Here is a 17,931-nt window from a genome sequence, read left to right as displayed (position 1 = left end):
TCTCTCTCTCTCTCTCTCTCTCTCTCTCTCTCTCTCTCTCTCCCTCCATCCCTCCCTCCCTTCCTCCCTCTCCTTACCCCCCCCTCCTTCAGTAGTTTAAAGTATCTTAGGGTAGCATATCCACAGAATACTAGTATATCTTTGAAATCAATGGAAGTAGGTAAATATCTCTGCAAAGGCAGCAGCATTGGTTTAGTACACCATAAATGCTCATCATTGACATTAGAACATTTTATGTTTGTTCTCTTTGCATTCTGATAAGGTGCAGTTTTGCTTAGCTCCATCTATTGATTTTGGAATACCAGTCATAGCATTTTAGGGCTAGAAAGGACTTTGATAGATCATTGATTACATCCCCCTGTCTTCAAGTGGGATCATGCTTTAACCCACGCTGGAAAACATTCATCAAGCCTATTTTTAGACTACTCAAAATATAGGGATCCTATGGCTTCCAAGCTATTTCCTTGTTTAGTCACTCCTACTCAGGAAATTCTTCCTTATATCTAATCTAAATTACCAATAGTACATGGATTTAGAGCTTCAGTCCTAAGTAACTAGTATAAATTTACTTTTCTATTGAAATAAATTCCTACACTGAATCTGAAAAAGTGTTGTATATATAGAGTAAACTGAAAATATCACCTCTCAGTACTTGACTTAGCTATTTTCCATCAATTACACCCAACTTCCTAAATTTCATTTATTCTGCAGGACATCTGAATATCTCCATTAAGATGCTTTTTCACTGTTTTATAACAACATGGAGGTGATCCTGAGTTTTAAAGACAATACCTGAGAAGCAAAAACTTGGAAAGATTCTAACAAACTGATGATAAACTATACATTAGAGGGGGTCATTACTGAAGATTTGTTACAGTTGCTAACATTTTAGACTGCAGAAACTCCTAAAGACAGTAATAATGGACATTAATTAAATACCTACTGTTTGCAAGATATTCTAAGTGCAGGAGATACAGTAACAAAAGGGAGTAGTCCCTGCCCTTAAAAGGTTTGCATTCTGCTGGGGGGAAGAGCCTAAAGCATAGAAGGGTTGTGATCTACATTGGTGACCACAATTATGGCAACATGGAATAGTGGAAAGTACAGTGACAGATGATGAATTAGACCCCTGTTTTATTCCTATCAATATTAATCAGCTTGATATGATTCTACAAGAGTAGTGATTGTAAGTTCTGATACTAGGAACCAGAGCTGTGAATTGTAGATTGTAAGTTTACTTACTTAATCATAGAAAACTAACTAGAGCTAATTTGTTTTTCCTTGTTATGGTGACCAAGCCCAGTGTGACAGAGGTGACTCAATTACATGGAAAATCCCGCCAGTTATCTTTACTGTCCCTGTCCTTTGTCATTTTTCTATTGCCCAACATAGGGAGATGACTATGAGTACATAGTGAGTGACCCTAGTTGCCAATCTGCCACCTGCCCTTGTGCCAACCCATTAGCCCATGTAGATATTTTGACATTCACTCATCAACCCCATGAGCCTGGTCATCGACTTTGGTAGGACCTCCTGGAAAGTCAAGATAGATCTGTTAAGGTCTGCTCACTAGCCCATCTGTCAACCAATGAGATTCTGTATTTTTTCTATACTCTCCTAGAAGAGCAAGGGCAAGGTCTACCCACCAATCAGACTATTTTTTGCTTGCTCTACCTGTATTGTCAGGGTATAAAGCAGTATAAAATTAAGGCCCTAAAGGAAGGGGCATCTCAGATCATGAGGAAGATCTGAGGTACACTTCATTAGAGGGGTCCATGGACCTTTTAATAAAGTGCCAATGGCTCAGAGTTCTTCCTTAATGGTTTTTCTTGCAGACTGGACAGTTTTGAAAATTCTCACACTAGGGTTAGAAAAGGAGTTCACCTCTTCCCTCTGCCACTTTACTAACTTTGTGACTTTAACTTCCAAAGGTTTTGATCTTCCCATAAATAAAATGAGAGGGCTAGACAAAGATGGTCTCTGAATTCACTACCTAAGCTAAATCTATGGCCCTATGAAGTTTTGAAGTAAGATAGAGTGATTGCTATTGACCAGATCTTGGGTCAGCCCTCCATGAATCTCCTGAGATAGTATTAACACCAGGATCTCAACTGCCAGAAAAAAATGGGAACTCTTAGAATGGGATATATCAGTGACTACTATGGCCTCCACTGACTGAAGGCCAGAAATGTTATGTTTCCTTTTCCTCCAGAATTCACCAGTACCCTTAAAGGGATTAGGGTATCTAACCTTTGCCATTGGCTGTAGTATTCACTGATGGTGTTCCACCAATGTAAGGGTAGGATTCCAAGATTCCATTTATCCATAGTCAATATTTTACAAAGGAATGTTTAGTTCAAAATTACAATAACAAGTATATACACACTCCCCCCACATGCAGAGTATAAGTTTCCCACGCTGTACCACTCCAGTCTCCAGGGAGAGGATGGGGATCAGGTCATAGTTTAGCTCAGTTCCTCTACAACATAGTCTGAGTTGCAAGTCCAAAACTAGTTTGGGTATGTGGATTTGTACATTCAAACATAAAGCTATCCTGCCCAGAAGAGTAGCAATGTTGTTTCTAATAGTGTTGCTTCATCAGACGTTCCCCCACTGAGACATTTGAGGGGCTAATTTTTCCTTTCCTCCTGCTGATTTCCCTGGTGCTAATCTGGTGGTTAAAGAGCTAAGTTCCATTGATGAGTCCGAATTATGAATGTCCAAGTATATTTGTTTGTATAGCAAGGGAAAGAGTTTGTCCTGGGATCAATTAGTTAATGAATATGTGCATAGAAACCAAAAGGAAGAATGGGATTTTAGACAGTCAGTTTTTCTTCTTCATAACATACTTTCACCCATTTATTTTCTAAAGTTCTAATACGTAGTCACCCACATGAGTGACCTCTTTTTGGTTAGCCTATTTTCCTACCTAAAAAGGGAATGGCATTGTGTCTAACTTGATTTTAGTATCTCTACAAATGAGTAGTTGAATAAATTTTCAGGCAGTGCAACCAGAAAGGAAAATGCAATTGAAAAAATATGTGATGAGATTTCCTTTGTAATAGAAGGCTGGCTTCATTCTTTCTCAAAAGAAAATAAATAAGTTCAATTGATTGTGTCATTTTCTTATAAAACATAATTTGCTTAGATGAAATATGGTGCCCTACTAGAGTGCTGGTTTAATACATGGTCTATGTGTTCAAATATGGCCAGCACAGTGGTAACAACTTCTTATTATGCAAAGTCTTACCAAGAACACAAAGCATTCCATTTTATCATACATTATTAGTTCATGAATCCCATATTCATGCAAAAGTTTTTTTATTAGTTAAGTCCCAATTTTTATATAGTCTTATGAGCTGAAGAAGATGCAAAGCACAGGTCAAACTTCTAACACCAGGTTGCAGGACATCAATGGCAATTTAAGTCCTAAACCATTTGAACATACTCCTTCATACCTATCCAGAAATCCATGTCCATTCTCTTATAGGATGCTCTGAAATGAAATTCTGAGCTAGTATTTTATTTTCTCATTTTGTAAATCCTTCAGAGGAAATCTCCTGGGCATTTGTTTTGAACAAAGCCAGATTGTGCTTTTGAATAGTTTGGTAACAATCAAGAAATTTTCTGATAAGGTAAATTTGGAATGAATCTGGTCTTGTTATCACTGATATGATAGGATAGAATAGCCAGTCTGTCAATGGAACATGAAGTAGGTAATTTTCTTTTTTTTAATAATTTTTATTTTATCAAATATTTTCAAAATATACATAAAAATTTATATCAGTCTTTTTTTTTAATTTTGAGTTCCAAACTCTTTCCCTCCTTTCTGCCCAACCCCTTCCCTTGAGAAAACACTTTTATTTCAATTACACATGTGAAGTAATGCCAAACATATTTTTACATTAGCCATGTTGCAAAAGAAAATACAAATGAAGCAATAATAATAAAGAAAGTAAAAAATATATGCTTCCATCTACATTCAGAGTTCATCAACTGAGGTGCAGAGCATTTTTCCTCATGGGTCCCTTGGAATTGTCTTGATCAGCTTAGCTAAGTCTTTCAAAATTGGTAATCCTTATAAAATTGATGTTACTGTGTATTGCTGATTTCACTCTGCATGAGCTTATAAAAGTTTTTCTGAAACCATCCTGATCGTCATTTCCTATAGCGCAATAGTATTCCATCAAAATCATATACTACAGCTTGTTCAACTATTCCCCAACTGATGTGCATTCTCATTTCCAATTAATTCCTAGCCACCACAAAAGGAGCTACTATAAATATTTTTTATAACTTGGTCCTTTTTTTTATCTCTTTGGTATGCAAACCTAGTAGGGTATTGTTGGGTTAAAGAGTATGCACAGTTTTATAGCCCTTTGGGAGTAGTTCCATATTGTTCTCCAGAATAGTTAGACTAATTCACAACTCTACCAATAGTGCATTAGAATCCCAATTTATCCACATTCCCTCCAGGATTTATCATTTTCCTTTTCTGTCATATTAGTCAATCTGATAGGTGAGAGATAGCTAATCAGTAGTGATTTAGAGCACTTTTTTATGTGCCTATATTGAAACTTTAATTTTTTCTCCTGAAAACTGCTTATTAACATCGTTTGACATTTATTAACTTAGGAAAGGCTTTTATTTTCATAAAATTGGCTCAGTTTCCTATATGTTTGAGAGTGAGGCCTTTATCAAACTTGCTATAAAAATAAAATTTCCAGTTTCCTGATTTCCTTCTAATGTTGACTGCATTCATTTTGTCTGTGTAAAAGCTTTTTAATTTCATGTATTCAAAATTATCTACTTTACTTACCAGAATCTCCTCTACCTCTTGTTTGTTATAAACTCTTCCCTTATCCATAAATTGGACAAGTATATTTTTCCATGGCCCACTAAATTGCTTATTATAGGGGCAGCCAGGTGGTGCAGTGAATAAAGCATTGGCCCTGGAGTCAGGATGACCTGAGTTCAAATCCAGCCTCAGACACTTAACACTTACTAGTCCCATTATTTAGGCAAGTCACCTAACCCCAATTGCCCTGCTATCCCCCCTCCAAAAAGCAAAAATAAAAAATAAATTACTTATGATATCACCCATTATGTCTAAATTATTTGTCCATTTTGACCTTATCTTAGTATATGGTGTGAGATATTGATCTATGTCTAGTTTCTGCCAAACTCCTTTCTAGTTTTCCCAGTAATTTTTGTCAAATATTGAGTTCTTACCCCAAAAGCTTAGATCTTTGGGTTTACCAAATACTAGATTATTATGGTCATTTACTACTGACTATTGTGTACCTAATCAATTTTACTGATCTACCACACTATTTCTTAGCCAGTATCAGATAGTTTTGATGATTATTGCTTAGAAATGTAGTTTGAAATCTGGAACTGCTAGGCCACCTTCCTTGACATTTTTTTTATTGATTCCTTTCATATTCTTGACATTTTGTTCCTCCTGATGAATTTTGTTGCTATTTTTTCCATCTCTATAATAATTCTTTGGTAGTTGGACTGGTATGGCACTAAATAAGTAAGTCAATGTAGGTAGAATTGTCATTTTTATTATACTGGCTTGGCCTACCCATAAGCAATTAATATTTCTACAATTGTTTATATCTGTCTTTATTTCTGTGGGAAAAAATTTATGTACAGTTCTTTTAAATACAATTTCTTTTTCTATCACTTCCTGCTGGATTTTGTTGATGATTTAAGTGGGTTCATTTGATATCCTGCAACTCTGATAAATTTGTATATTATTTCAACTAGGTTTTTATTTAATTCTCTAGGGTTCTTTAAGTCTACCATCATATGATCTGCTGTATCACCCACCAATATCACTACTAAGTTTACATACCAAAGAGAGGAGAGAGGGAGAAAGAGAGAGAGAGACAGAGAGACAGAGAGACAGAGAGACAGAGAGAGAGAGACAGAGAGACAGAGACAGAGACAGAGACAGAGAGAGAGAGACAGAGAGACAGAGACAGAGACAGAGAGAGACAGAGACAGAGACAGAGAGAGAGAGAGAGAGAGAACAATCTGTACAAAAATATTTCTAGTAGCTCTTTATGTGGTGGCTAGGAATTGGAAATTGAGGGGATGCCCATAAATTAAGGAATGTTGAACTCATAGTTTTGTTTCCCTCATTGTCTATTTTTATTCCTTCAATTTTTCTTTCTTGTCTTATTTCTATAGTTAGCACTTCTAGCACAATATTGAATAATAGTGGTGATAACGGAGATCCTTCACTCCTAATCTTATTGGGAAGGTTTCAATGTTATCCCCCTTGTAGATAATGCTTGCTCTTGGTTTTAGATAGATATTACTAATCATTTTTTAAAAGGACTCCAATGATTCCTATCTTCATCCCAACATAATCGACTCACTCTACTTCCTATGTAGAATCCTTATAACTGCCATAATAACAATAAAATTCTTAGATAAAATACATACATACATATATATATATAAATATATAACAATTTTCCTACTACTACAGTGAAATTTTGAGAATTGATGCTGACTGACCTGTCATAGAAGATTCCCAAAGTCACTGACCTTGTCAATGCACTTATTACATGTTTTCATCAATATAATTGGGTTGGAAGTAAACTGAGGCCAGCATAAATTCCTTATCAAATCTTAGTGTGCCTAACAGACCTGAAAAACCTGTGGCTGTGGGGTACTAATGGTGCTTGGGCTGCTGTAGCATGCCAAAGGATTTCCTCTACATAGAGAGGATATTTTCTTCTACCTTTTTCATGGGCTACTCAAACTCATTTGGCTTGCTGCAGGTGGCCTGAGAGCCATAAGCAGCCACAGCTTATACAGGCCTTCTTAACACAAAGCTCTACAATCAATCAATAGACATTGATTTAGGGCCTACTGTATATATGCTGAGCTCTGCATTAGGTACTGGAGACACAAAGACAAAACTGAAATAGTCTTTTCCTTCAAGAGGCTTATATTTTCTAATAGAGACTACGTGTGTGTCTATCCAAAATAATTACAAGGTAATCGTGAGCCTTCTGCACTAGAAAGTCCTCATTTATAAGATGGTACTTTGAAGGAAATTGAGGTGAGATGAAGGTGAGAACAAAGGCATGGGGGAAAGTCTGTGCAGATGCAGAGCAATGGGGAGCATAAAGAACAGGAAGAAGGTCTCCTTGGCTAGATTTTAGAGTGTGCAAATACAAATGACAAGAAAGTTGGAAAGGTAAGCTGGAGCCAGGCTAAAATGGGGTTTAAATGCCAAACAGAGGAATGTATAGTTTTTCTTAGAGGTAATAGGGATACAGTAGAGTTTATTGATCAGGAAAGTGACATGTTAGACCTGTGCTTTATCAATATCAATTCGGTGGCCCTATCAAGGATAGATTGGAGAGGGAAGAGACTTGAGTTAGGGAGATCAGTTAGGAGGCTATTTCACTAGCCCAGAGGAGGAATTAAGAGGGCATAGGGTGTGGGGCTGCCAGGTGGCTCAGCGAGTAAGAGCACCGGCTCCAGTGTCGGGATGACCTGGATCAAATCCGGGCTCAGATACTCAGCGCCACACCCAGAAATAATAACTGGCCGTATAACCTTGAACAAGTTACTTAACCCTGATTCCTTAAAAAAAAAAAAAAAGATGGCATAGGGTGGTGGGTGTGGGAAGGGAGAGAAGACAGTGGTGAGGAATGTTACATAGGTAGAACTGACCAAGATGTGGGTAGTAACTGGATATGCAGGAAGAGAAGCGAGGAGCTGAGGATGAGGTTACAGATCTCGATAACTAAACATAGTAGGTACTCAGTAAGAGAAACATAACATACGTTTAACGATTACAACTTTCTTGATGTGGGTAACATACTTTAGGAATCACAGAATCTCTGAGTTAGAAGGATCCTTCAGAATTATCTATCTGCAAAGAAACCCCTCTACCTAGGGAGAAATAACGTCATGTATGAGAAACAATAAATTGGCCTTTTTACCTAGAGGGAGCACTGAGCACATAAGGGGGAATTTTGTATAATCAGCCTGGAAAGATAGATTGCAATCAGACTGGAAAGGGCCTTAAATGCTCAACTGAGGAGTCTGTTTTATCTTGGGGATAATGGGAAGCCACTAAAGGTTCTGGGAGTGGGGAGGTAAGATGGTTAGACCTACACTAAGACTTACCAATCTTTCCATACCTTTTGGTGTCCTGAAATTGTGATTCTCCAGATTGCTCTCTATTCCAAGATCTACAGCTTCAGGGTTTCACTTGATGGGGAGGGAGGGGGCGGGGGGGGCGGGGAGTGTTAAGGTAGAGAGGGATATTAAATGTGTACAATGAGGCTGATGATGATTCATCGATATTCAAATAACAATTCCATTATTTTTTTTAAATAGTCCCCTCTCCAAAGTTAAAAAATTATTCAAATCACTGAAATAAGATGCACTAAATAGAATGCTATTAAAAAAATAACAGAAAGAGGTATCTCTGAGCTCCCCAAGCAGTCTTTAAATCTAATTTTGCCATTAACATTTTGGTAAAATAAAATAGATGGGCCACCTAGCAAACTTACATAAGCACATCCATAAAGGGACTCAATCAATTTCAGGTTTAATCTGAATAGCAATAAAAACTGGGCAACAAAGCTGTGAAAATTGCTTTAAAAATGAGGCCTGCAAAAAAAAAAAAATCCTATTTGATATGCAAAATTTGCACTGGTCACTCACTCATGCATGTGTCAGTGAACTTCATTCTGCTTTCTCCATCCATGCCTCTTTCCAAGCTTCCCATATCTCTGGGCTAAAAGAATATGATCATCTTCCTAGAGGTTAAGAATCAGAATTTCTCAGGCTTTTATAAAAAAAAAAACAAGAAAAGAACAAAAGGGAGAGAGAGCGTTATGTTTCCTGTTCACAGTCCCTTTCTGCACAGTCTCATTAAAATTATGCTGATGTTTTTCTTTTAAATATTTTATTTTCCCGCAATTACGTGTAAAAACAATTTTAACATTCTTTTTCCAAATTTTGAGTTCCAAATTCATTCCCTTTCTCCCTACTCCTTCCATCTCCCCATCTTCCCCTTCCACCCCCCAACCCCCACAACTTTAGAAGATAAGCAATCTGACATAGGTTATATGTGTTTAGTCATTACGCTGATGTTTTGAAGGTGTTGGTATAGTAAATAGAGTCCTGAGCTTAGAGTTTAGAAAGAGCAGGGTCAGATCCTGCCCAAAGCATTAACTAACTATGTAATCCTGGGCAAGTCTCAGTTTTCCTGCTCTGTATGTAGGCACATTCTCTAGGATATATGTGCTAAATTCTAAACCAGGGATGGGGAACCTGCTGGCTTGAGGCTAGGGCCATACTTGAGGACCTAGAGGGTAACATGTGGCCTCAAGGCCACAGGTTCCCCACCCCTAACCAATTGCTCTGCAATCTGAGCTTTGATATACCCTAATCTGTGCCTGGAGTTGCCCTTCTGGAAGAAAGCCTAGATGAAGAGATCTTAACCTGGAGTCTGTGGATACAGCATAGGTCCATGGATAGATTTTAGAAAGGTCCATGAGGGTGAGGAAAAAGTGAGATCTTGATTTTCACTAACCTTTGGTGTCCTATGTAACCCTTTTACTATGTAACCATTTGTAATGTAATATCAAGCAAAGGCAACTTCCCAGGTTCAAAATACCAGCATAGGTGCTCTCTATTTTATTCAGTAACAAACCCAGAACAGAGAAGATCAAAACATGACATCATTCAAAATACAGCATTTACTAAGTGTGATTAAATAATCTCCAAGGCCTACCCCACCCCAGGACTTTCCAATCATTCAATCAATTACAAAGTCTCTGTTCCAAATACTTCTCCACCCCTAGGCTATACCTTAATTAAGTCCACCACAAAGCCCCTCTTCTCAAATGGAGATTAGTTTCCAAACATAAGTAAAATACATTCATTTGCTCAACCATAGAACACAAAAAGGTCAAAAGTTCCCCACCCCTGGATCACAATTGAATCTACCCCAGAGTTACATCAAGTTTAAACACAGCACTTAATACCCAAATGGAGGTCTTTTCTTCATCTTGACACGAGGCAAGTTCTCAGCAATCTTAGTTCCTGGAGAGACAAGGCTTAGCAAGGCCATAAGATACATTGCCAGTCCCTTCATGAATTTATCCTCTGTCTGTAGAACAGTCCTAGAACCCCTGAACACATTAGCAAAGCCCTCTCCCAGGATTTCTGTAAACATACAACAAGAAAATCCTTCTTCAGGGCTTCTGAACCAACAGAAAGGCTCCCAGACCCCTGCAACAACAGCACTGTCCTTCACCAGTGGACAGTATTCATTCTGTCTGCCGGACAGTCTCCAGACCCCTGCAACAACAGTACTGTCCCTCACCAGTGGACAGTATTCACTCTCAGTACTGTCCCTCACCAGTGGACAGTATTCACTCTCTGTCTGCAGGACAGTCTCAGGCCTTCTTAACCAAATGCCAGGTTCCAGGACTTCTTCAACAGGACAGTCTTTCACCAGTGGACAAATCTGGCAAAATAACATCAAAACAGACAGGCAAAGTACCAGCAAAACAGCCATGTCTCCTCAGTCCTTGGCAGCTCAGGGGGCAGGTCTCAAAAGTCCAGGGCAATTCAAAGCGGCCACCAGCAATTTTCTTAGTCTCTCTCCACGAGGTGCTGCTTCCAAAAAGAACTTCCGCCTCTCTCTTGTCTCTCCAAATCTACATCACCAGCTCCTCCCACTTCAGGACTTTCTTTTCACATCAACAAGCCCATCCCACAGGTGGGATTAACAAACTCTGGGTTTTAATACAATCAATTTGAAAACCAAGCCAATACAGGGGAATCTTTAATTGCCATTACTATCACACCATTTTATTTTACCTCTTTCAAGACATTATTCTAAGAAGAGGTCCTTAGGCTTCATCAGATGGTCCAATGACAGACACACACAAAAGGCTAAGAAGCCCTGACCTTGACCCTTCATTTTCTTGGCTGGCCAAAAAATAAAAATAAAAACCTTCCAAATCTAATCCCTTACCTCTCCCAACACAGACCTTCTGCTCTAGTGATAATGCAAATCAGTGGGTAGGGTCCTCATGTGGCAATACTTAGACTAGATTTGTGAATCCTGCACGAGGAACCAGTGACAAATAGTCGTCCTTGTTCAATTGTCATAATCTGGTGTGTTTTATCGTTGCTGTTCTGCCGAGTTTATGGGAGTTAGAGTAAAAGAAAAATGTATAGACCTGCCCTTTGTGGGCTCTGCACTATACCAGGGCTGATATTTCTCTTTTAATCTAAGCATCATTATTCTTTATGACAAACAGGGTCTAGTTGAAGTTCTACACTGAAGAAGAAACTCTGAAATTACTGGAAATCCCTTTATGCACATTTTTAGACAAAATATTACCCAGCCCCTGTCTGTACTAGTCCTCATCCATTGATGGAATGGAAGGAATTGCTTTGAGTCATATAAGGACAACCAAAGCTATTGATATACATAAAACAAAGTGATTCAACCTTGAGAAATCTGGGAAAACCCTTCCCCACAAGAGATTTTTCTCCCCCAAAAGCCCAAAGGCAAGAGCTCAGCTCAACACATATCAGCAAAAATTCCTTAAATAATCATCTAGACTGCTTTGAAAATGAAACATCTCCTTAGTGAAACTCTCCTATAACCTCTGGAAAAGATCTTGTTAGATCTTTTTCAACTTTGCCATTTTACTTTTTGTCATGCCTTGGTGGATGCAGTCTTCATCTGTAAAATAATAATAATAACACATCTATAGTGGCATTTAAGGTAGTGACAGTGATTGCTTAGACTGACAGGGACATCAGAAACTGCCTAATTCTCGTATCATAGATAAGGAAATAGACTCAGGAAGAAGAGTAATAGGGGAGCCAGGATTCCAACCCATGCCTGTCACTTCCTGGCTCACTGCTTTTCTACTGCTGCCTTTACCAAACACCACCAACCAGTACAGGAAAGGAAGTCCAGAAAGGCCAAGGTGTTTGTTCATAGATACATGGGCATGTAGCTTGTACAGATCAAAAGGAGAATCTGAAACAGATTTTTCTGCCTCAAAATTTAGTGTTTCATGCAACTTTTGTTGTTCAGTTGTGTCTGACTCTTTTTGACCCATTTGGGGTTTTCTTCACAAAGATACTAAAGTGGTTTGCCATTTCCTTCTCTAACCTATTTTACAGATGAGGAAACTGAGGCAAACAGGGTTAAGTGACTTGCCCAGGGTCACACAGCTGCTGTCTGAGGTTAGATTTGAATTTAGGAAGATGAGTCTTCCTGACTCCATGCCCAGCACTCTATTCACTGCTCTACCTAGCTGCCCCTACACATTAGTGTCTCTCTGCATTGCTTCTACATCATTGTTTTATGTTCAGTAATGTTTTTCTCTTATAAGTTTTTATCAGTTTCTTATATCCATACTTTCTTTTGTAAATAGATCACTATACCTATTTTTTATAAATAATTGTTAGAACAAAGCCATTTGTTTCCCTTATGCATATTGCCAAAATCTGTTGGTCTTTTCTCAGGTCTCTTCTCCTCAAACCTTCTGATAGATTTGATACTATTGATCATCTTCTTCTCCTGAATACTCTCTCTCCTTGGGACTTTCATGATGTTACCCTCTCTTGGTTCTCTTCCTATACAGCTAAGCACTCTTCAGTTTTCTTTGTTGGTTCATCATCCATATCATTCCTTCTGTGAGTATTCCCCAAAGCCCTGACCTAGCCTCTCTTTTCTATGTTCTCTCTCAATGTTCTCATCAGCTCCCATGAGTTTAACTATCATCTTCATGCAGATGACTTGCAATTTAATATATCCAGTGTTAGCATCTAACCCCAAGTGTCTATTTGACATTTTAAACAGAGAAATGTCAAACATAACATGTTCAAAACATATCTAAATGTATTTTCCCCAAAATCTACCATTCTTCCAAACTTCACTGTTTCTGCTGAAGGCACCACCATTCTTCCAACATCTCAGGTTGCATACACTATCAGCAATATCCTTGACTTCTTGTTTTTTCTCACCCCATATATCCAATCAGTTGCCAAATCTTGCTATTTCTACCTTCACAACATCTCTCTCATTCAGTCCTTTCTAACCAACTAACTACCACCTTCATTCAGGTTCTCATCACCTCCCATGAATTATTTCAATAGCTGTCTAAATAGTCCCTTGCCTCTAGTTTCTCTCTGCTTCAGTCTATCCTACACAAAACTGCCAAAGTGTTTTTTCTCAGATGCATTTCTGACTGTGCCACTTTCCAACTTAATAAATTATAGGGATTCTCTACTGCCTCCTTGATAAAATATTACCCACCATAACCTGGCACCCAACCTATATGTTCTCCTTCCTGAACTTTGAAATCCAGTCTTCTGTTTTCTATACACAATACACCATTCCTTGTCTCTATGCCTTTTTGCTGACCATCATCCTTGCCTAGAAATGCATACCCTCTTCATTTCTACTAATATAATCTTTCTCTTTCTTCAAGAAGCCACCTTCTATATGAAGGCTTTCCTGATTACCTCCCACACACACACATCAGTGGCTACTAATTTTTGCCCAAAGTTATCTGATATTTAACTACTTTGTATTTATTTGTAGGGCAGTTAGGTGATACAGTGGATAGAGTGTTGGGCTTGCAATTAGGAAGACCTGAGTTCCAATCCAGCCTCAGACACTTATTAGCTATGTGACCTTAGGCAAGTCACCTAATCCTATTTGCCTCAGTTTCCTCATCTATAAAATGAGCAGGAGAAGAAAATAACAAAACACTCTGATGATATCTCTACCAAGAAAATTCCAAATAGGGTAATGAAGAGTGGGACACAACTGAAAAAAACTGAACAACAAAAATGTATTTGTATTTGTTCTTTCATATTTATTCTGTGTATACTTTTATATGTACTTGCTGTATCACTGGATAGAATATAGGTCACTTGGGGGTGGAGCCAAGATGGCAGAGTAAACTCAAGAACTCCACTCTGCTCCAGTGCCAACCACCTCCGATACTTATGAAAAATGATTCTAGGGGCGGCCAGGTAGCACAGCGAGTAAGAGCACCGGCTCCAGTGTCAGAATGACCTGGAGATCGAATCCCGGGCTCAGACACTCAGCACCACACCCAGAAATAACTGGCCGAGTAACCTTGAGCAAGTTACTTAACCCCAATTGCTTAAGGAAAAAAAATGACTCTAAACAAATTTTAGAGCTACAGAACCCACAAAGTGACAGAGAGAAACAAATCTCCCCTGGAAGGCAGCCTGACAGGCCAATATGTAGGGTCTATCACACCAGGCTGCGATCCAAGCACAGTCCTTCATGAGCCAAGTTGTCCCAGCCCAAGGGTGGCCCGACCTGTGGCACAGATGGGTCAAAGCAGACTTCAGAAGAGTGAATCACCAGCAGCAGTGGTGGTTTCCAGACTTCTCAACCCATACACACCAAAGAATCAGTGGGGAACTCTATAAGAACCAGGTGATGGGAGAGGACCAACTGGCCCCTGCTCCTGGGGTAAGAGGTGGCGGAGGCATGGTGGCTGCAGCTGCTGCCATGTGGCTGCCTCTGGAGCCCCTGGCCTGTAGATTGCAGGGGGATCAAGTGACCATTCAGAGGGTAATCACTCTTGCTTTGACCTGCTTGGATCTGGATCACAGTCTTAGGTGGTGGTCCTGGGGTGTGTGTCAGTGTGCCAGAGTTTGGGGTGTCTGTAGAGAGGGCACCCTCCTCAGACCTCTGACAACATTTGCAAAAACCCCAGTGATTTGGGATAAGGCTCTCTTCATTCTGGAAGCAGAGTTCTACCATGGCAAAGAGCTGAAAAGTCAAGTAATCAGCTGGGAAGATGAGCAAGCAGAGGAAGCAAAATCATACCATAGAATCCTCTTTTGGGGACAAAAAGGATAAAAACATTGAACCAGAAGACAACAAAGTCAAAACTCCTGCATCAAAAGCCTCTAAGAAAAATATGAATTGGTTACAGGCCATGGAGGAGCTCAAGAAGGATTTTGAAAATCAAGTAAGAGAATTAGAGGAAGAATTGGAAAGAGAAATAAGAATGATGCAAGAAAAGCAAGTCAACAGCCTGCTAAAGGTTGTTTAAAAGTTGCTAAAGATTGACACAAAAAAATACTGAAGAAAATAACACCTTAAAAAATAGACTAATTCAAATGGAAAAAGAGGCCCAAAAAGCCAATGAAGAGAATAATGCCTTAAAAGGTCAAATGCCCAGATGGAAAACGAATTTCAAAAACTCACTGAAGAGAATAATTCCTTTAAAATTAGATTGGAGCAATTGGAAGCTAATGACTTTATGAGAAATCAAGATACTATAAAATAAATACAAACAAATGAAAAAAAATAGAAGGCAATGTGAAATATCTCATTGGGAAAACCACTGACCTGGAAAATAGATCCAAGACAAATAATTTAAAAATTATTGAACTACCTGAAAGTCATGATCAAAAAAAGAGCCTAGAAATCATCCTTCAAGAAATTCTCAAGGAAAATTGCCCTAATATTCTAGAACCAGAGGGCAAAATAGAAATCGAAAGAATTTACCAATCACCTCTTGAAAAAGATTCCAAAAAGAAAACTCCTAGGAAAATCATAGCCAAATTCCAGAGTTCTCAGGTCAAGGAGAAAATAGTACAAGCTGCCAGGAAGAAACAATTTGAGTATTATGGAAACAGTCAGGATAACACAAGATCTAGCAGCTTCGACATAAAGGGATTAAAGGACTTGGAATATGATATTCCAGAGGTCAAAGGAGCTAGGATTAAAACCAAGAAGCCCCTACTCAGCAAAACTGAATATAATGCTTCAGGGGAAAATATGGTCATTCAATGAAAGAGAAGACTTTCAAGCATCCTTGATGAAAAAACCAGAGCTGAACAGAAAATTTGACTTTCAAATACAAGAAGCAAGAGAAGCATGAGAAGGTAAACAGGAAAAAGAAATCATAAGGAACTTATTAAAGTTGAACTATTTACATTCCTACATGGAAAAATCATCATTCTAACTCATGAGACTTTTCTCCATATGAGGATAGTTGAAGGGAATGTATATGTATATATTTATATACATATATATGTATGTATAGGAGGGTGTATGAGTGTATAAATGCCTATATGAGTGTATGTATATGTGTGTACTTGTATACATAGACAGAGGGCACAGGATCAGTTGAATAGGAAGGGGTCATATCTAAAAAGTAAAATTAAGAGGTAAGAGAGGAATATAATTAGAGGAAAAAAGGAGAGATAGAATAGGTTAAATTATTTCATATAAAAGAGGCAAGAGAAAACTGTTACAATGGAGGGGAAGAGCATGAAGGTGAAAGGGAATGGGTCAACTTTACTCTCATTGAATTGTCGTAAGGAGGGAATAACATACACAGTCATTTGGGTTTCTTACCCTACAGGAAAGTAGGGGAAAGGGGATAAGAGTAGGGATGAAAGAAGGGAGGGCAGATTGGGGGAGAGGGTAGTTAGAAGCACATATGTTTGAAAAGTGACATGGTGAAAGTAGAAAATAGAATAAGTGGGGGGCAGGGTAGGATGGAGGGAAATATAGTTAGTCTTTCACAATATAACTACTATGGAAACGTTTTGCATAACTACATATGTACAACCTATATTGAATTGCTTATCTTCCCAGTCAGGGTGGGTGAAGAGGGAAGAAGGAAAAGATTCTGAAGATCAAAGGTTTAAAAACATATGTTAAAAAAAATTTTTTTAACATGCAACTGGGAAATAATATACAGACATTGGGGTATAGAAATCCATCTTGCCCTACAAGAAAATTGGGGGGTTGGAGAGGATATGAGAGAGACCAGATTGGGGCAAGGGGTACTCAGTAGTCTCACTCTCTTGGGGTGGGGGTAGGAGAAAGACAGAGAGAAATTTTGTAACTCAAAATCTTGTGAAAATGAATGTTGAAAAAGAAAAATAAATTTTAAAAGTAAAAAAAAAAGAATTTAGGCCACTTGAAAGTAGGGATTGCTTCATTCTTTCTATTTGTATCCAATCTTAAGAACTTGCCTTAAATCAGTAAATCAAATAGAACAGATGCACTTCAGTGGCTCTCCACTTCCTCCAAGATTAAATACAAAATCCTTTGCTTGACATTCAAAGCCCTTCCTAACCTAGTCCCTATCCTCCCTTTCCATTTTTCTTATATTTTATTCCCTTCCTCCCACTCTTTGATCCCATTTACACTGGCCTCCTGGCTTTTCCATGAACAAGACAACTCCATCTCTTGACTCTGGACATTTTTTCTGCCTCTCCTGCACAATTGGAATGTTTTCCTCCTCACCTGTACCTCCTGGCTTCCCCAGCTTCCTTTGAGTCCCAACTAAAATCCTGTCTCCTACAGGAAGCCCTTCCCCTACCCTCTTAATTCTGGTATCTTCGCTCTATAAATTGTTTCCTATTCACTCTGTTTATCCAGTTTCTTTGTGTTTGTTTTCTTTTTGTTGTCTGCCCCATTAGACTGTAAGTTCCTTGAGGGCAAAGATTGTCTTTTTCTCTTTTTTGTATCTCCAGCACTCCGCATGCTGCCTGGCACATCATAGGTGCCCCATAAAACGTTTGATTGATATTAGGTCCCTATTTCTAAGTGTCAGTGTGTTGGCACAGGAAGAAGAATCACAATATAATGAAAAAACACTGGACTTTTAATAAAAAACAAAAGAAAAAAGCCATAAAACTATCAGTAGAGACTATCATAGATGTAGACCTAGAAACTATTTTAAAGGTAGCTCCTCCAAACTTTTCAGAGTGGTTAAGTGAATTGCCCAAGGTCATTCTAGGTACTGATTGGCAGTACCAGGATCTTAATGCAGGCCTTCTAATTCCAAATCTGGAGCTTTTCCCACCATTCCATGCTACTCTGGGTTTGAGTACTGG

General features: G+C 38.6%; 1 protein-coding gene across 3 annotated transcripts in view; it reads left to right on the top strand.

The window, feature by feature from the left end:
• ASPH (aspartate beta-hydroxylase) overlaps positions 1-17,931 on the top strand; it is a 523,279-nt gene that overhangs the window by 30,826 nt on the left and 474,522 nt on the right. The gene's annotated exons all lie outside the window — the stretch shown is intronic.

The sequence above is a fragment of the Petaurus breviceps genome, unplaced genomic scaffold (genome assembly GCF_028583685.1).
Source record: "Petaurus breviceps papuanus isolate PSGF00001 unplaced genomic scaffold, PetGlider_PUasm1.0 38, whole genome shotgun sequence".
Taxonomy (NCBI): domain Eukaryota; kingdom Metazoa; phylum Chordata; class Mammalia; order Diprotodontia; family Petauridae; genus Petaurus; species Petaurus breviceps.
Note: the sequence above shows the minus strand (reverse complement) of the source record. Positions and strands in the feature narration are given on the sequence as shown.